Genomic DNA, 16,935 nt, shown 5'->3' on the forward strand with positions numbered 1-16,935 from the left:
ACATCACAAGGCCTCCTCAAGCCTCTCGAGCAGGGGACAAAGTGTGGCGCTAAAAGCAACACTGGTAGGAAGGATTCAATCCCCTCAAAGGTAGAGAAATCAGGTGTGGCAGGCGCGCGTGTCACAGGAGGGAGCTTCATGCATGGTTGCCCTTGGCCTGTGCTCTGAAAAATGGGAAGGAGTTTTGATTCGTGGACATGGGGAAGAGAGGGCATTCTACCTGGAAACTCCAAAGACATTTGGAACTACTAGGCAGTATTTGGGGAAAGGCAAGCAGATTGCTTGGAGTGAGTCACAGCGGGTTGGCGAAGGGACCTCAAAAGATATTCATAATAGAAATTGATCCAGCTCTTTTCTGTAGGCCAGATAGTCTACAATGGGCCTTACATTCCCATTATCCTATGCCAACCTTTGGAAGATAGGGCCAGGCAATGCCATTTATACGGAGTCTGCCACCCAGAATGGGAGAGTAACTAAGGCCACGGTTACGTGCCGTTAAATGCCAACAGTGAGATTTGTCTGATTCTCGAGCCTGAACTCTTCCCACTATTGGAGAAGAATATTAGGTCAGGATTTTGAATGTCAAGTTAAAGCGTCTGGATATTATCTTTTAAGCAGGCCTTTTCCAAAACGTGTTTTCTAAGGTACAGTCTTTAGATTTCAGCAGATGTTTCAGAGGGCCAGGGAAGTCCATTTCTACAGCCCAGTTCGTTGAGGAGACCCCCTCCCCAACTGCAGAAAAACAGCTCCATGTACTCTCTTTAATGTGCTGTATTAACACACATAGTGAAACACAGGGGGAGAATTGGGTTTGCAGCATCTCCCAAACTTATTTGGCACCGTTTCCACGCTCAGAAATTTACCTCAGGGTAGACTCGAGCAGGCAGTGGAGACCCTCAGAGCATTTCTGGGCAGCGCGCTACAAACAGTCAGATCTGCGTTTCGGAAGGTATCTCAGGCAGTGGATTCAAGGACGGACACGGTGATGTCAAGCCGGAGACCAGTTAGAGAGTAGCCAATTCTACTGGGGGGAGGGGAAGGGAAGAAGAGAAACCTCATTCATTTGTCTCCTAATGAAAAGACTGGGATCCAGTGACCCACATTATCAGAGAGTCTTCAAAAATCCTCATCTAATTAAAAAGCCATCCCATCCGAGAGACCGATTTTGAAATCCATGAGGAGAGCTGTGTGTTCAAAGATTAGCGCAGGCTGGACGGTAGAGGTGCTGTGGGAGCACACAGATGAACTCCGGGCTGCAGTTCCTCCTGGGTCTGCACCCAGCCCACCCGCTTTGTGCTGGTGCCAGTTGTAAATATGCACCGTCCAGGGACGTGGGCTCCTGTGGCACCAGTCCAGCCGCCAGGCTCACCGAGTTCATTCACGTGCCTCATGGTTCACAGCTCCCTTCCATGCAAATCAAGGTCAAGTGCGCTCAGCCATGGCCGTCCCTGACTGACAAAGTGTATCCTGGGTGGCACTCAATTCTCCGCCCCACAATGCAGTCACTTACGAGGCTTTGATTGTCACTAGTCTTGTGAACCAATACCTTCTCCCTTCTTTTCGTGCTTCCTTTGGCAGTTGTGGGTGTGTGGGTGTGTTGTTTGTTCTTAGCATCTCATTGCTCTTTCTTCCCATCATCGCAGACCTTGCTGGCCTCTCTGGATTGTGGGTGGGTTCTTTAAAAACATACCTAATTTGAAATTATGTGAATATTTGAACCATTACTTTGGTGATTTCCTTGTAAAGGGTCTGTTAAAACAAACCACAGCAGTGTATAAAGGGAAACATCTGGGCACATGGCGGAGGGAAGAGACTAACTGCCTTAGAATCAGAGAGAATGGATGGGATTCTTGACTCCGTCTTGATAGCTGTGCACCTTGGACAAGTTACCAGCCCTCTCTGAACTCCAGTTTCCAAACATCAAAAGTGGGAGTGCTGTCCCTCTGTCCATAGTTGGTTTGTGGATTCAGAGAGGGTACAGCGCTCAGTAAATGTCGGTCCCCCACAGGTGTCCCTGGGGAAGACGCGGTGGTGAGTCCAGTTGGCTTGCGCTGTTGGCACAAACGTCTTTCCTCTTTCGCTTTGCATTTGCCTGTCAGCTAGAGCCCATGCAGGGCCAGCAGTTCTGATGGCCCGGCAGTTGCTGTGCTGGCTTGTCCAGATTGTTCTAGCCACATCTGATTCATAGCTGCGCTTCTGGGACTTCAATGGAAATTTCTCTCCTGTTGCCTCCTAAAGGGATATGCATCAGTTCTATCAACTCTGAGAGTTGTTGGGCTCCAAACTCTCCCTCAGGGGACACTTTTAGTAACAAAACTTAGATGATAGTTCAGCTAATGTTTAGTGAACACCTGCGATGCGTTAGGCGTTCCGTTCTGTGCTTTCACGCACGTCGTCTCGCTAATGTTACAGAAAATGACTAGTATTTTACGGAACCATCAGTAGCTCGAGGTAGCAGTTAAACATCTATGTCCATGCTAGTATTGTGAAATTTCTTTTTCCTCTTCTAGGGGTGATATTAAATATATTTTGTCAGTGAGTAGGGCTTGGGTATCAGCCAATCAGAACGAGGCATAGAAGAGTGGCACTTGGACGCTTGAGGACAGGAGTTATTGACCAACTGGAATAGAAATATTTTAACAATTCAGTTTTTAACATTTGAACAATTGGTCTGACTGGTCTGGGGCAACCTGGGTGAATGTTAACCCAATCTCCTTCCCCCGTGGTTCAGATACTGGAGCAAAGGCAAAATACTCCTTCATCTCAGAGTTTAGAATTTATCCCCTGCCTCTTCATAGCCTGGACAGCTTAGCAGGCACCCGATGCCTAGACCATCTTCCTGCCAACTGCCTGCCCTTCCCTAACCCACAAAACGCGGCGGAGAAAAGTGTGCGTGTGCACTGTGTGACAAAACAGTTTCAAGAGTTTCGTCTTTGCTGGTCGGTCTGCAAGCCTTCTTCCGCCTTTGCCCCTCACCCCACACCCCAACAAGACTGTCAGGTACAGGACCTTCTCTGTCTCATTACGCAACCCCTCTGGCCTCAGTGCCCTGCACCACACCACGTTTCCTGACTCTGCGCTTGCCACTTGCTGTCCCTGGCCCTGGAATGCCGTTCCCATCTCCTCTGTCCGGCATATTCCTACCCATCCTTCGTGAACCAGCTCCAATGCCCCTTTCTTTCCGAGGCTTCCCCACTAGCACAAGGCAGAGTTAGACATACCGTCCTCTGTGCACTCATGATACCCAGTGTGATCTCTATTAGAGCACATGTCATATGGCCGGCCATGGTCTGGCTCCCTGACAAAACTGTACGCTCACTCATCTCCGGACTGTTCAGCATTTGTGCACGGGCTAAGGAGAGTCCCCAGCCAGCCGTCCTCATTCAGCCAGAGACAAGGGGGGTGAGTGGCCCTCAGAGAATCAGCGTCCCTCTCTCCAGTGTCCCACTCATCCTCAGGCTATTCCCATTTCTTTTGTGATTTAATTGGGATTTGGCGCTTTTGCCTCTTGGCTGGGCCCTTTAGAAACAGTCATCAGTGCTGAAAGCTCTCCACATCTCCTCTCACCTACAGGACTTGCTCAAAAGATGCCCCTGCCCTTTCTGGCCTCTCCAGCACCTGAGTAAGCTGCCCAGGGCCCCCGCGGTGGGTTGGGTGGGTGAGCAAAGTGGTTTAGAGAAGCGCTTGCACCTGGAAGGGCATTGTATCTGTGGTATTGGAGCTTCAGAAATTAATGAAAAGGGAGGGAAGTCACTGGGATTCCAGACTTGCAATCAGGCTCTGCGACCCCTGAAGCTGGCATTATTAAGGCAGCTAATGGGCTGGCCGTGGAGCTCAGCTGGTCTGTTTGCTGCCCTCCACGTTGCAGCAGGAGCCGGGCACAGTTTCCTTGTGGCAGACAATGAGATGCTGGTGGAGAGGCGGCAGGCATGCCGCTGCAAACGCCAAGCAGTGGCAACTGCGCCAAGATTTGGAGAGGCAGATGACTCCCTGGCAGCCCAAGAGGCTTCACCCATCCGGCCACCCTCACTGATTAAAAAGGAAATCTGGAAGGAAACTGACACTGGTTGGGTACCAACCACGGGCTAGTTACTGTATATGGCTCATCTCATGCAATCTGCCCAACAACACCAGGGCTTCTGCCGACCATCCTATCAGAAGGAAGAAAAACCCAGGGCTCCTGAGGGTAAGTCCCTTTTCACAGCAGGACACCTTTTACAGTCCTGCAGGTTATGCCCTGCACCAGGGCTCTTGGCCAAGCGGACAAATGTGGGCTGAGATCTAGCTATGCTCTGTTTGTCAAATGGTGCCCCGAGGGTGCCTTTCTAATTCACAAAAGTCTCCCAGACACTGGCCACCACCCTGCTTCACAGCTAGAACCAGAGTGAAACTGGGCTCGGTTGCGCCTCAATTCCTGCTCCTTAATCTCAAACCCGAAGGAGGGCCGTGCTTAGGTTAGGACAAAACAGACGGAAACTGGGGGAGACTCAGTGCAGGAAGAGTGGGGAGCTGCTGACCTGGTTTCTCTCTACCTCCTTATTTCTTCTAATCCTGACCTGATCATGTGTTTGTGGGTCCCACCCACCTGCTTGTTTTTCAATATAAACTTCTTTGGGCTGCAGTTGGGTAGGGTAAGGAGACACACACACACACACACACACACACACACACACACACACTTTTAAATCAAACGTCAGTGCTAATACACCCACACACACACACACTTTTAAATCAAACGTCAGTGCTAATACACCTTCAATACCAGAGTTCTCCTGGGCATAGAGCAGCTAACTGCATTGGTTTGCTCATAGCTGATAAAGTTGGGGTTTGGAGGTCAGCACTTTTATGGGATTGATGTCAGTAACACAGTTAAACCCATGTCCCCAATGCTGGTTTCATTTCGGCCTTTTTATTGCCTTGGCGTCTGCCTTCCTCTGCAGCCCATCCTACAGACCTGGCAGATAAGCCTTCACAAATCAGTCAGTTCATCCTTTTTTTCTTCCCTGAAACTCAAAAGCTTTAAGGGTGTCCATGTTGCTTAGAGAATAAAGTCTTAGCTTCGTCCAAAAACTGGTTCTCAAACTGTGGTCCCCAGATCCGCAGCTTCCATGCCATCTGGGAGCTGTTAGAAATGCAAAAATTTAGGGATCCACTCCAGAATTACTGAATCAGAAACCCTGGGGTGGGGTCCAGCCATCTGTGTTGGAACACGTCCTCCAGGCACGTCTGATTCCTGCTAAAGCTTGAGAACCTCTGGCCTATCCTAAATGTCTTTGTTATTTTCTACTCCAACCAAATGGACCCTCCCCTCTCTCTGGCCATGGGCTGTTTATTTTTCCTCATTATCTTAGCTCCTGTGGCACCCACTGGCGACTGCAGCAGCTGGTTGTCTCCTCAACCTCCATCCTTCCCTTCTTTCTCATAACACGAACAGATCTGTCTTATGGAGACACAACTGTGCCTAGCTGACCACATTTCTTTTGCAACTCGGTGTAGTCACAGAATTACATTCTAACTAATGATTTTAAGTGGAAGTTAAGAGGGAGGGACATATGAGAGGGAAGGACAGACTGCTGGGGGTGAGTCCCTTTTTGTCTTTTCATTTTTTCTTCTACCTTCTGACTGCTGCCTGGAATATGAGTGCAATGGCTGGAGCTGTAGCAGCCCTCTAGGACTGCGGAGGTAACCTTGACAGGGAGGCTACCCACAGCCAAGCAGAAAGACAGAAAAAGCAAGAGTCCCCTGGAGCCACCGTGGCAGCCCTGGAATCTGATATCTGAACTTTGTAGGAGAGAGAAAATCCCTGCATGTAAAAGCCATGGACATTAGGTTTCTGCTATAATAACAACCGAAAGCAATTTTCTGGCTTAAAATGCCTTTCAAATTTCTCTTTGTTTATACACATCCAACCCGTTCTTTCAGGCCTGGTTTGTTTCTCATCTTATTCATTCAACAAATACTGGGGAGCCTCTGCTCTCTGCTGGGCCCTGGTTAGGTCCTGGGAATGCAAAGATGGATGAACACAGCATCACCACATGCCGGCACGATTGAGGACTTGTGGACTTGTCTCTCTTTCCATGAACCTGTCTCCCCAGTAAGGGAAGAGCTTCTGACTCATTCGTCTTTGGATCTTCAGCCCTGAAGGTGCCCGGGAGGGGCCTAGTCAGGGTTTGTGGTATGAAAAGTGACTGCCGTAGATGCCCCTAGAAGGCTTGTCTGAGTTCTCTAGTCTACGCTGACCAAAAGAGAAGTGACATGCTCATACCATGTTAGGCATTTTTTCCCACTCACAATTTCACTCCTTCCTCCCAGCCACCCAGCAACATTTGGGTTATCACCCTCATTGTACATTTGAGGAAACTGAGCCTCATTGAGATAACGATGGATTGCTGGCTGATAACAGCACAGCTGGTAGCGGGTAGAGTGGGATTGATATCCTGTTGGGATGTTTGGGGTTGTGAGAAACAAATCCAATTGAAATGGGCTCAAATGATAGATGGAGTTGATTGACTTACAAAACCGCAAACCTCAGAGGCAGGGCTGGCTGGCATTAGGCAAGAGCAGTGCTAGAAGTTTCCTTTCTCCACCATCCACAGCATTCCTGAAGTTCACTCTGATTGAACTACGTTCAATTCCTCGCCCAGTCCTGAACCATCTGTGGGGTTGATGAAGCTGGGCTAGCTTAGGCTTGCACTCACATGTGTAGCTTGCAGGAAAGTGGACAAATAGAGGCTTCCAGGCGCTAGCCCGCCTCTGCTCTTGTCCACCCGTCGTTCCATCCCACACTGTGAGGGAATCCATACGCAGGCATGTGGACACCCCTGCCCTCATGTCTGAAATCCACATCTGGCCTGGGCCGGGGTCCACGGGCAGCTGGCCCTTTGGGAGGACACAACTGAGGCAGACGCCAGTGGAGGGCCCGGAAGTGGAGTCAGGATGCGAAGGGCATGGTCTCTCAGGGGAGGTGCAGGCTCCTCGTGGGTCATTCCCCTCAGGCCCTCAGACGGTCGCCTCCTAGTAAAGCAGGTGGGAGCCGAGCACTCTGAAGTGTGGGCCAAGGGCAGGGGCCCAGTGACCTGGTTGCAGTTCTGAATACAGTTATTTGCCTCAGCGAAAGGGACCCATCTCCAGAGCTGAAGGGGCATCTCACCCACTCAAACCCCAGGTACAGTGCAGTGTGCCTTGGAAGGGACGAGACAGGAAGAGATGCCGAAGGGCCAGCCACCAGCTATCCCTACGGTGGCCCAGGCCTGGCTGGCAACCATGCCCAAGCTTTTCCTGTCTAACTGTCCTGCCCATGAATCCAGAAGAGCTTGCAGGCAGGATCCATGATCCGTTCACCACTGAATTCCCATCAGTAATTGCAGAGTCTGGCCCAGAGTACGTGCTCAGTATAAGTCTATGAAATGCTGAATGAAGGAATGAATGAAAAAGCCTTCCTCTCCTCCCCATCACTCATAGTGTTCAGCGTATGTGGTTTGCACAGCATCGAAATCTTTTCGGTTTTGGTCATTTCAGTTAAACCCTCTACATGCCCCACATTGAGCCCCTGAGCCTCCATCCAGAGACCAGGGCTGCAGGTGGGTCTGGCTTGGTTCCCTCCCTCTGAAAGGGTGTCATCAATCAAAGCTGGACACATAGTTCAAAGTGGGAACTCAGTGACAGAGACAAATACCCTCAACTGCTGAGTGTGGCTGAGTGTAGGGCGGGTACTTTCTAGACTTTGAAATGCCATGATCAGAATTGCATCACGTCTGAAGCATAAGTTGACCAGGCGTCACAAAGTCTCTTGCTTCTGTCTAATGTACCAGTGGCCATCCGTGGAAATAACTGCACTTTCCTGCCCCGAATAGCTGGCCCCATCTTCACACCTGTCTCCACAATCAACAAGGGTTAGCCCTCTGCTCCTTGCACACCGGCTCCTGGCAGCACCTTCACTGAAAGGAAATTTTCCTGTCCCTGTGATGAGAACAGACGGTGTGTTCCCTCCTGCCTCCAAGAGATAGCACCACGTTTCCTGAGACAGGAGTTTTGACCTGAGAGGATGCCCTCCCCCCCCCCCCCATGATGGCCTGTCTCTGGGGGACAGCTGGGTCCAAGCCTCCATTGAAACAATTGGATGAAACCCACGGAATGTGAGGCTGCGGTTTGCATGGGCTCAGTCTAGTTATTTTAATCCTTTTAGGAAGCGACGCACCTCAGCGCATGCCTAACCCTGGAGGCTGGGATGTAATCCACACATCCCAAAGCCCCCACCCAAGGAGGTCTCGGGCTGACAGAACCCACGGTACCGGGACCCGCGTTTCACTTGATTTGTTCTTGACTTGAATCCCCTCCCTGCTCACTCTACCCACCAGTCCCTTCTGAATCAGAAGATGAGTATAAATTCTCTGGAGTATTGGTTGGAGGACGTTCCAAATAATTGCCCTGTGTGCCTGGCCCAGAACCAGTGTAAATAAAGGGGAGTGAGTCTTATGACATAAATCCATGTCTACAATACCGCCTCTTACCTCTCCAGCACCAGCACAGTTGTGGGTGCTCTCAGGCTTGTAATTAGGCTTCTAAGGAATGAATGAATGAAGGAAGGAAGGAATGAGTAAGTAAATGAATAAATAAATTCACCATCCCTGGTTTCAGTACATGTAACCTAACTAACTCTTCCCCTGGGGTTCATTTATTCCCTAGACAATAGCCTACCCAGAAGGGATAGTGATAGTTTCTAGTCCTACACGGTCTGAGGGTATCTCAGCCTGAGAGAATTGTCAGTTCTGACACGTTCAGTATTGTCTGGTTCATAGGGTTTAGAGGCCCCGGTATAGAAATAAACACTGTGAGCGGAGCTGGCGTGCCTACCGTTCAGTTGTCTGCAAGGCTGCTCTTCACCCTGGTTCTCATTATCGTTAGTGTCCAGAGCTGATCAGGAAAAGAGGTGATAACAGTTGAGTGCCCAGAAAGTCAAGGCCTGATTTAAGAACAGATGTTCTCTCACTTATGTTTAGACCCTGTTCACAAAATGACATTTACGGCTTTCAGTTTCAAAACCACGGGGAATGAATTAAATCTCGAGTGCCATGTCTTGCCAGTGAAGGATGCTGTCCGCTCAAGTTACAAATGACTATTGAATGGACTTCTGAGATGGCCGAGACATGGTTCTATGGCGTTTTGAATGAGACAAGATCTGAAGAAGGAGCCAAGGAAATTATTGAAGACACATTATTCTTGAGTTTCGACACCCTCTGAACCGATGCCGTTAGTAGGTTGAGTAATAATATGTCCTTATCCTAATCCCTAGGACCTGTGAATGTCACCTGACATGGCAAAAGGGAGTTTGTGTCTGTGAGCAAGTTAAAGGTCTTGCGACAGGGAGATAGATTACCCTGGGCTGTCTGGGTAGACTTGGCCTTATAATGAGTAGTTCTTTTGTGTCTGACCTCCCAATGGAGGACACATCCGTGACGAAGGTTCATCTAGCATCAAAGTGACTTGGTGTAGAACAGAACGCGTTAATGATTTGTCATGAAGTATAAGGGGATTGGAGAGGGTGACAATTACACATTCCTGGTTTGCTGGGCCATGCTGCATTTCAGTCCTGGCGGAAGTGAATCTGAGATTTGGTAGGGTGATAGCCAAGCGTAGCTTCTACTTCCAAGGAAGGAAACAGAAATGTGTTCTTTAGAAAGTGATTTTCTCAGGTTGGACCTTCCCGAAAGTGTTCACCATGTGGCTTTTCAAGACATCATTTTTAAGTCTCCATAACTCAGTTTTCCTACAGTGGTTAAGAGCGTGGACGGTTAGTTTGGAGATACCTGGGTTCAAACCTTAGATTCACAGTTCGCCAGCTTTGTGACCTGGGACGTGTTAAATAATGTCTTCAGGCAATATTCTCATTGGTGAACTAGGAATATTTTTAAGGTTATTTACTGTATGTAAATAAGTTAGCCCGTGGCCTGGCATATACTACTAATCACTAATCACTTAATAAATAGGTATTATTATTATTGCCTGTGGAAGGGCCGTGACAATCATCTACATGAATTCCGTAAGGGCCAATACAAATCCATCTTGCAAAGTGCTTGTCATCTTTGGACCAGTGTATTCGGGTTCTCCAGAGAAATAGAATGAGTAGGAGATACACAGCGAGCAAGCTGCAGACCCAGGAGAGCTGATGTGTAGTCTGAATGCTAAGGCCCAGGGACCAAGAAGGCTGATGGTGTTCATGGTTGTGCAAACACCAGCGGGCTCAAGAGCCAAGCAGACCGGATTTTCAGTGTGGGTCCAAGGACAGGAGAAGATGGGTGTCCCAGGCCATAGGAGTTCCCTCTGGCTTAGCCTTTTTGTTCTCTTAGTTTTCAACTGATGGGATAAGGCCCACCCACATTCAGGAGGGCCATCTGCTTCCAGAAATACCCTCACAGACACACCTAATAACGTTTGACCAAATGTCTGGGCACGCTGTGGCCCAGTGAAGTAGATACATAAAATGAACCATCGTAATTGACCAACAGATAAAAGTCAATGGGCAAATTCTTGGTGCCATGTCACAACTTGTATTAGACAATACAAGTGTGTGGTGTGTCAGGCTTTCTTTTCATTGATTCCCTAGTAGTGGGAGCACAGGTTGAGTGAAGTCTCTATTAGTCTGGACCCCTGAGTGACTATGAGCGGAATCCCCTGCTGACCTGCAATGGACACGTAGCCACGTAGCAAGAGGGAGAGAGTCTGCAAAGCTTCCCAGAACACCAGCCTGGCATTTGACAGCGTAAATTACTCCTCCCACTGAACAACTCCAAAGGACATCCCAAATTTAACACGTTCACACGTCTGAAACCAAATTCTCATTTCCCTCCCTCCTCAAACTGGCTCTTCTCTAGTCTTGCCCATTTCGATATGTGGCATCATCCTCCTCTCCATCGTTAAAGCCAAAACTTAAGACCCTTCCTTGATTCTTTCCTTGCCTCCCCGCATCAGGAAATCAGTTTTATTTCCAAACTACATCCTGAAGTTATTCACTTTTCTCAGTCACCAGTACTATGACCCTCATCCAGGCCGGGACCAGTGCAATTGCCTCCTAACTCCCTCTTTGCTTTTATTCCAATTGTTCTACATCCCATTCTCTGCACAGCAGCCAGAGGAAACTTAAAACAAAGTATAGCCTGTCATGCTCCTGCCTTAAAACCCATTCATTCATTCACTAACACATTTTTACTGAGCACTTATTAAGTGCAGGACCCTGTCCCTGTACACTGGGGGTGTAGCAATGATTAGGGCAAAGTTCCTTTCCTCGGGTCACAAATGAAAGGCTCAGGAAGAACTGCTCGATGTGACAGGAGAATAGAAGGACCCAGATGTAGGTGGGCAGTAGATGTACTGATGGGAAGAAGAGGACCCTGTCTTGCAGAGCTACGACGTTCTTTCAGAGAAATAAAAAGCAAAATCATTACTGAAAGTGAGCCAAAGGGAGGAGGTGTACGTGGTTTAAGGTGAGAAGAGAAGTCATTGAATGGTTGTCTTGGCAAGAAGGATGACATATTGACTAAGGAACTAGAATCGAGTTGCCAACATGTGAGCATCATTTTTTATGTCAAACAAGACTGCCTGTGTGTCCTCTCCAGCCACACCCAGCTCTTTCAAGGCAACATGGAGTGTTGAAGCAGGGCTGGGATTTTGTTAGGCAGGTGCAATGGCAGAAAGAGGGGAAAGAGGTGGAGGGTGTGTAAAAGAAAGTGTTACTAGAGATGGGCCATGGAGTTAAGCTGAGAGAGACGGAGAGTAAGACGTTGAGGGAGTAGTGGATAGTAAGAGAGTGCCAGGCGCCATAGACTGACGTCCTTGTGGGACCAAGCAATGGTTAGAACTGGAGCACTAGAAGGAACAGTGGTGGTGATGGTGGTGAGTAAAGGCACTTAAAACACAGGCCAGACAGTGGTGTCTCCCAGCTTCCTCTCCAAACTCCATCGCATCCCACATTGCACCGCAGTCCTTCGCGGGGCCACACCAGCCTCTTCTCTTCCTTGAACCTGCTCAAACCCACCTCCCTCTTTTTTGCCCTCCCTGTTCTGCCTGGAAAGCTCTTCCCTGGTAGTCCTGTGGCTGGCTCCGTCTCATCATTCGAGCTTTCCCCGATCTCCTATCTAAAATGGTCACCCACTTATGGAGTTACGTAGGGTCATATTGACCACAGAGTACTTGCCTAAGCCTGCAGTTTCCCCACGGAGTGGCTGGCTTGTTTATTATCAGTCTCCCCTGTCACCTAGAAGGCAAGCTGCACGGGAGCGGGGACCTTGTATGTCTTTTTTTTTAAATTAAAGTTTATTGGGGTGACAGTGGTTAGTAAAGTGACATAGGTTTCAGATGTACAATTCTGTAATACATCATCTATATCTCACATTGTGTGTTCACCAGCCAGAGTCAGTTCTCCTTCCATTATCCTTATATTTCATCCTGTTTAGCCTCATCTACATCTACCAACCCCCCTTACCTTCCTCTTCTAAACTATTGTCTGTGTCTATGAGTTTTTGTTTCTTTGTTGTTTTCAGTTTTATATCCCACATATCAGTGAAATCATATGGTTCTTGACTTTTTCTGTCTGACTTATTTTCCTTAGTATAATAATCTCAAGATCCATCCATGTTGTTGCAAATGGTACTAGTTCATCTATTTTTAATGGCAGAATAGTATTCCATTGTGTATATATACCACAACTTCTTTATCCATTCATCTATCGAAGGACATGTTGGTTGTTTCCATATCTTGCCCACCGTAAATAAAGCTGCGGTGAACATTGGAGCACATATATCTTTATGGATAAATGTTTTCAGATTTTTTGGGTAGATACCCAGGAGAGGGATTGCTGGGTTATATGGTAATTCTATTCTTAATTTTTGGAGGAACCTCCGCACTGTTTTCCACAGTGGCTGCACCAGTCTGCATTCCCACCAACAGTGTGTGAGGGTTCCTTTTTCTCCACAGCCTCTCCAACACTTGTTACTATTTGTCTTGTTGATGATAGCCATTCTGACTGGGGTGAGGTGATATCTCATTGTGGTTTTAATTTGCATTTCTGTGATGATTAGTGATGTTGAGCATCTTTTCATATGTCTGTTGGCCATCTATGTGTCCTTTTTTGGAGAAATGCCTATTCAGGTCCTGTGTCTTGTTCTCTGCTGACTCTCCAGCACGTAGAACAGTGCCTGGCACAGGGTGGGTAGGTGGGTGGGGTGGGAGGGGGGCCCAAGGAAGAGTAGATAAATGGAGAAAAGCATGAATAAATGCATTTTGGGGGACAAACTTTCCCATCATCACCTTAAAAATTGTTGATCTGCAGATATTTTTCTCCTAAGCCGGTTCAGTATTTTTGTTGCAATCACTTGGAAACCCTTTCCAGTAGAATCAGCAGTTCTCACCTGGGAGCAGTTTTGTTCTGCAGAGACATTTGCAATGTCTACTGACATTTGTGTTGTCCAGTGTACTATTGGCGTCTCCTGAGTAGAGATCACGGATGCTGTTAAACATCCTACAGTGCATAGCACGGCCCCCCCAAAACATCAGTACTGTCAATCGTGGCCTCAAATGTCCGTAGCATCAAGGCTGAGAACACAGCCAGGGGCTGAGAGTTCTCACCCTGGGAGGATCGCTGGCCAGACCAAACCGTGCGAACCTTGAATGTAACTGCAGAGTGCCCTGGTCAGTGGTGCTCCCCCATGAGGTAGGCACTCCCCCTGTATCTGTCCAGCGAGATACAGTGAGGGAACCACTGGACTGGCACCATCCAGATAAGCAGTGCAGAAAACACGCCCACTTCTGCAGGAGAGGGCACAACCTAGATGTCAGACCTGCATTTGTAACTGGTTGTTCTCTGCCAAATGGGGCGCGGGCAACCTTGAAGTGGACAAACATGGAATTAAGTGGGAGTGAAAGCGCACATTGCAGGCCCTGATGGTCCAAGCACGGAGGGTTTCTCAACTCCCCTGAGCCCTTCCTATTCATCAGGAGAGACCCCATTTGCAAAACATTTATTCATGGCTGAATTACTAATAAGTCCCTACAGGGAGCCACTGCATTGAAAGGCTACACAATAGCTCGCTTGGTAATCAAGGCCTCATTCATGTGCTAAACAGGGGAGGCCAACGTGTGTGAGGGGTGGGGAGCAGGCCCGGACCAGAGGAGACACTCCCTCTCCCTGCCCTTTGGGGCTCTTCTCTAGTTAGGGCCCTGTTCACATGCAAATCCGTGCTGCGCTCCTAAGACAGAGGCTGGGCTTCCCCAGTTGTATCTGTGCTCCCGTCTAGGCAGGCAGATGCACTAGACAGCTGTGACACATCAGCCCTGCTTCTGACCAGTGGGTGTCCTGAGTTCTAGTTTTGAACAGGCCGGAGGTTCTCCCTGAGCTGACGTCCGCCCATACGTGTATCCCACCGCTCGGCAGGGCTTGGGACGGGGTTCCGCTCGCATGCATTGTTCTGCTTACCCCTTATCACAAAGAGGGGCCTGGATTTATCATCCTTAGCCTGATGATAGAGATGAGAAAACTGAGGTTACCTGACTTTCCCCAAATCATATAGATAGTCAGCAGAAGAACTGGTCTCCAAGTCACCAAAGAATTAAACATCTTATGTACACGTGTGTCAGGTACTGGAATACAGTCCAATGGGGGAGGACAGATGAAAAAGCAGATAAGCATCGCAGCCCACCTGGGGGCTCACGAGATGAGCCTGCTCCATTCCCAAATCCAGTTTCCTCGCCCCTTGCATGGAGTTATCCTTCATTGGGAATCCAGGTGAGGGATAATGGTGACGTGGACCGGTGTGTAAATGGGAGAAGCCATCAGGCCCTCGTGAGAGTCCATTAATTCCTATATTATTAAAGTTACTCCAAATGAGGAAAATAGGAGAAAAGAAATTTGTAGTCCCATTCGTGTATTCACATAGATGTAAAAAATCATACATAAAATGTCAGCTAACTGAAACCTACAGCATATTAAAAAATAATGTATAAGGGACTCCTTGTACACAAATAAGAAAAATAGCAACCTCAGTAGAAAAATAGAGCGTGTGAACATATCATTTATGGAAGAGGAGACCAAGTGCATCTGAGATGCTTAAAATTATTAAAAATCAAAGAAAGACAAATTACAAAGCAAGATACCTCTTTCTGTCTAATAGATCGGCCCAGTTAGAAAGATGGGTAATGCCAAGTGCTGGTGGGGACGTGGGGAGAGACACCCTTGGGCACTGGCACCAGGAGGGCAGCTGGTGGGGAATGTTTTGTAGGGCACAGCTGGTGTTCTTCTCTTAATTGAGTCAAATTAAGCAGATGTACACCGAGTGACTCAGCAATTCTACCATCTCTGTGTAGTCCAGAGAAATCCTTACATAGCTCCCCAAGGGGCATCTGCATGGCTCATCACGGCAGCATTAGTTGCGGTGCCAGCAAGCTGGAAGCCACCTGGGTGGTCATCTGCAGACTGGACACGTAAACGTGGAGGTGCACATAGCAGAGCAGGGAGCAGCAACCTAGAGACAACAGATTAGCTGTAGCCATAGCAACATGGATGAACTTTAAAAAAAATGTAATTAGTGAGGAAGGGAAGAAGCAGAATGAAATATGTAACTCAGTAACATTTATGAGAAAGTTCAAATACACGCCTATAAAACAACCCACAGTTTTGCAAGAACACATACAAATAGCTGCACATGAGCGCATACGGATGGTTTCCATGGTGGGAAGGGGACCAGGGGTCCAGCCAAGGTTCCAGCAGGAAACTGATGGCGCCCCCAAATTAAGAGAATTCAAGATAGGTTTGTTTGCAAAGATGTGGGAGGGTATAGAAAGGCAGTTACGTGTATAAGAGGCAGTTCAGAAAACCAGAGTTAATGGAAGGTGAACTGTTACTTCAGCCCAGCCTGAAGGCACTGGAGGAGGGAATGGTTGCTGGGACTTACAGGGCAGCCTGGGCCAGTGTGCAGCCTGGCCTTCCGCGGCTGAGGGACCCAGCTAAGCCTCGGTGGCCCAAACGGAGGGGATAAGGGAGACAGCAGCCTGACCTCACTCTCCTCCCGTCTTTGATTTCCAACTAGAGCTCCCCTTGGCCCGCTCAGCAGGAAGATGGAGGGCAAGGGAGGCCATTGACGTCATGCACTCAGGTCTGCCTCTTGGACAGAAAGAAGAATGAAGCCGTGTATCGGGGGAGTGAGTCTTGAGGGACAAGTGGCAGCTACATGACTAAAGGGTCCTGAGGAGAAAAGGAACTCGTCAATAAAACAAATGCATATAAACATGGTGGGGGGAGAGGGTCTGCAAGAGAAAATAAAGGAAATACAGTTAGTTCCCCACCTAGGAGGACTCCAGGAGCCAGCCGGAAAGGAAATGACAAAAATGTTTTTACCTCTCTTTTTTTTTTTTTTTTTTTTTAACATTTTTTTAAAAATTAGTTTCAGGTGCACAAAACAATGTAATAGTTAGACATTTATCATTTATATCCCTCACACGTTTTCCCCTCTTTTTTGATATCTTACATTGTGTGTGTGTTCAGCACAGGTAAATTTACATCTTCACATTTATAATACTTATTATAAAGTTGGTGAGTTAGGACACACATTAAAGCACCAGTGGTCTCCAATAATAGTAAACATTTGGAAACATAACCTTTGAGTGTACAAGTTTTAGTCAGACGTTTGAGAAACAGTTACATAAGTAGAATTTCTGAATCAAACTTTAACGGAAAATGTGCAGACCTGAACCTCCCCATGGGACCCGAGCGTTTTAGAGGCAGAGTTTAAAAATTACTTTCTTGAACAAATGCATAGCAGCGCTCTGTGATTATCTAACCCAAGTCATCCATCTCCATAACGTGTCCCTTCTTCCAGCTTCTGCCTTTGATTAATCCAAATCTTTTCTAGTTTCTTTTATTACCGAGTATTAATGTTTAAAATACCA

Source organism: Rhinolophus sinicus, chromosome 13, assembly GCF_057876585.1.
Source record: "Rhinolophus sinicus isolate RSI-liver-muscle chromosome 13, RSI-T2T, whole genome shotgun sequence".
NCBI lineage: Eukaryota > Metazoa > Chordata > Mammalia > Chiroptera > Rhinolophidae > Rhinolophus > Rhinolophus sinicus.